The sequence below is a fragment of the Diceros bicornis genome, chromosome 16 (genome assembly GCF_020826845.1).
Source record: "Diceros bicornis minor isolate mBicDic1 chromosome 16, mDicBic1.mat.cur, whole genome shotgun sequence".
Taxonomy (NCBI): Eukaryota; Metazoa; Chordata; class Mammalia; order Perissodactyla; family Rhinocerotidae; genus Diceros; species Diceros bicornis.
Genome location: NC_080755.1, coordinates 57,452,420 through 57,456,198, shown reverse-complemented (window position 1 = coordinate 57,456,198; position 3,779 = coordinate 57,452,420). Strand labels below are relative to the sequence as shown.

Genomic DNA, 3,779 nt, shown 5'->3' with positions numbered 1-3,779 from the left:
ATGACACACGGTTCAGTCCAGCCTGTAAGGATCTGCCAGGCACTGGCTCTCCTGATCTACACCTTTAAATCATGTTTTTATCTTACAAAAGTAATAGAGCTGGACCTTAGTTATTTATATTTCTTGCCTCTCCCTGCTTTTTAAATAAACTTCTACCTTGGTTCTGCCTCTTGTTTATGATTCTTCCCATAAACTAAGGGTGATGCCTTTCAAAATTTTCTTTCCATTTTCTGGAACTCTGGTTTGGGTTTGCCCTTCCAGGCTTCCCCAGTTTGGGCAACTTCAGTGCATGTGAAAACCTTGAGTTCACACTTCTGCACAACAGTAGAAAATCACTGAAATAGTTATACTTGAAACTGTCTCATTCACTTTCAGATACAGGTCTTCTGGGTTTGGGGGAAGTCCTTACCTGTACATGTGGAAGTATGTAGTTACAGTAATATATGTTTTTTCTGATAAGTGGAGGTAAAAGTGTCAAAAATTTTATTAATATTCAGTTTAAAAAGCTTTACACCTGTGATACGCTAAGATATAGGAGCTGCTTCTTAAAGAAGTAACCCTTTAGGGTGTGATCATTGGTTTAGATGTTGTGGAGTTTGGGTATTTTTTTGGTAAGTGCTTTAAGAATTCATGATCTTGGTCCAGGACTGGTAGTATTATGTCATTTGCTTCTTCCTCACTAAAGTGGTTCTCCATAATGTTCAAAGCAGTCTGGCCAACCTGACAGTTCTCTTGAAGTTGTAAAACCTCAATTCTAGCAATCCCACTGAGTTTTTCTATCAGAAGACACAGGTTTTCCTTCTCAGAATGCTTCTCTGCTTCCTGGAGAATCTAAGAGATGATCTTGAGAATGATGAGACCAATTTTGATGTGTTGGATGATGAGTTGATTCACACAGTGTCCCCAAGACTCCAGAGTGAACAAGCTGGATCCACTGGTCCACAGGGCCTCCAGTTGTAAAGTTAGCCATCATCCAGATAGCCTCTTTCTGGACATTAAATTCTCCATTTTTTAACCAAGGCACCAAGGGAGGCAGCATATCACAAGCAATCAGCTGCTGGATGTCTGGATGCCTCCTCTGGATGGAGAACTTGGAGTGCATCAGGAGCTGGGCAATGTGCTCAGCCTGCCTGTGTCAATGGCCACCTGGGTCTGGTGACCCATCACAGTGAAGATGTTCGCATGATTTGGAGAAAGGGGGTAAAGAAGTTGAGTTCTGAACTAGTCATGAGCTCGAGCAGCCTGGCAGGACCGTCGTGTCAACCACTTGGCCGATGCACTTGTTGTAGCCATTGTGAGGTAGGACATGGCCCCGTAGGTATCCGAGAGAACCTCACTGTCATGGTGCTGCGGGAGAAGAAGAGGACAGACAACACTTACTTCACCACTTTTTCACAGGGGTACCGCTTCTGGTTTCGGCCCAGGGTGGACAAGGTCCACATGATGCTCCGCAGAAATGTGATTGATATGGTTGACGGAATCAGGGTCAGCAGATGTGGGACAGCATTGCTGGAGATAACAATGTCTCTGAATTCTGGGCTGTCACCTGCTATATTACCAAGAGCCTACACTGCCTGTTCACGCACAGTCATATTCGGGGAAGACAGAAGCTTAATCAAGGGCTGGATGGCACCCCTTCCACAACAGCTGGGGCCGGCTCTGAAGTCCCTGAAGAGATGCTGGTCAGAGCTCAGGCTGTGTCCAACTACAAGCAGGGATGAAGTGATGACTTCAGGAGCTCCACCAGCGTGAGAATGAGCCCTGCTTCAACAATCAGTTATAGAGGAGGGTTTCCATGCTGGGACAGCCAGCATTTTCCTGGCTGCCTGAGTGGCCTGGAAACATGGATCTGGATCTGAGGTATTCACACCATTGATTATTTCATGCAGGGGGAGGCTGACCCATTTGGCTAGCTTTTCAGAAGCTGGGCCAGGGGAGAGATTGGTCATGTTCCTTCTCTTTAAGGCCTGCTCATCTTTCTCGGCCTTCTGGTGCTTCAGGCTGACTCCCACCTGCCATTGCTGCCTCATAGATGCTTCTTTGTCTCAGTACTGAAATTTTCTCAGCCTCTCTTCTAGAGCTTCTAAAGTTGGCATGTTGACTGGAGGAAATAAACCAGCTGGCAGAGCTGCCCTGATTGATGAGGTAGAAAGAAAGCAATATTCAAAGTCCAAAACCCAAGTTCCAATTCATTACCGATTAGAATATAGAGCTTGATATCACATACACTGCTATTTAACTTTCTTAGGTGTCAATTCTTTCATCTATAGATTAGTGGTGATAATACCTGACTTTTATAAAGTTCAAGACTATTTTGAAAGAAGACAATTATTAATGCATTAAAAAACTTTTAAAATATAATTCCTATTAACATTCCTTAATGCAATGCAATGCATTTTCATTATGACCCTGCCTTGTGTCAGCAAAAGTTCTATGAGCTAGAGAAGCTGAAGGTAAATCATACTAGAAGAGAATGTGTGCTCTTATAATGATATTTTTGAGCTGAGAAGTCTGTGAGGGGCTGTACTTAGGGACTCAGTATTTACATGTGCATTTTTGTATACACATTCTCTCATCTCCTATAAAATGTTGGTTAAGTATTTATATTTATTGAGTAAAGTAGTACATAAACCTAACACATAGTATCGACTTTCAAGAAGATTATAATTTACATTGTGAGACTATACTGGCAGTCATTAAATGGCCAATGACATATTTCTAAATTTAGTGCAAAAAATACATTAATAATTGCTCAGTGACTCCAGTTTAGCAGTCTCTTCTCCCCATTTTCTCTGAGAACATTCATGTCTCAAAATTCCAGAATAGCTATGATTTTATGCTCTACTTGTTATTTGGACATTTGGTTAATATTAAGGATATTTCAGAGCACATGGGAGGAGCAAAATGGTAAGAGCATGCACAGAAACATTCATCACAGATTATAGCATTAAAGTGGATACTAGAGCTAAAGAAAGATCCAGAGGAGAGTGAATGATGGAAGAGAGTTTTAATTTATTTTTATGTTGAGTTAAAGCATGTTTAAAAGAGAATGGATTATAAGCAGATAACGAATCATCATAGACCATAAAAAGGAGAAGCATGACATTCTTTTGTATCAGGTAGGGAAAGGAAAGGAGTGGGTGAAAATGAATATCCATTTAGCAAATTGTTGACGGGAAAGTGTAGTCACAATAGATGTGACTTGCAGGGAGGTGGAGAATATCTGAAAAGAGTACATATGTTTTAAATCTCCCCAATGGAGAATGCGAGACAAGCTGGCTAGAAAACATAGCCGGACTGGTGGGAGCACAAAGGTCTAAACTGAATTTGTTGTCTCTATATTTGTAGAGGGACTGATCTGTCTGGTATGCTGTTTTTCTTCAGTAAAACTCAACGGATATGGAAATATTGAATAGTTGTATCCATGCAAGGATGATGCATAATTTAACCTTGGGAAGAAAGAATGTGAAGATACGAGAGCCTATTGGGATAGTGTTCAAGCCCTACGTGGAAGATCTCCACTTGGGTAGCCCCTTATGGGCAGAGTCCTTGTAGACAGTAATACCAGAGGCAGAGGAGCCTGAAGAGGAGTGCAGAAGAAAAGCTACGAAGCATTGCAGGTTTCCAACAACCATGGGAATGAACCAATTTTTCTATTGTGTGTAAGGGACGTTTTTAATCACCTTTATGTGTTCAAAGAATAAATTAAATCAGTTATATTAAAAAACTATGACACAACCACTTATCCTGCTATTTATTTAATATCAACTTCTTTGCAA

At 41.2% G+C, this 3,779-nt stretch overlaps 1 pseudogene; it reads right to left on the bottom strand.

Moving 5' to 3' along the window:
• Positions 1 to 561: 561 nt before the first annotated feature.
• Positions 562 to 2,096, bottom strand: LOC131415213 (importin subunit alpha-8-like; annotated as a pseudogene).
• Between the last annotated feature and the right edge of the window lie 1,683 nt (positions 2,097 to 3,779).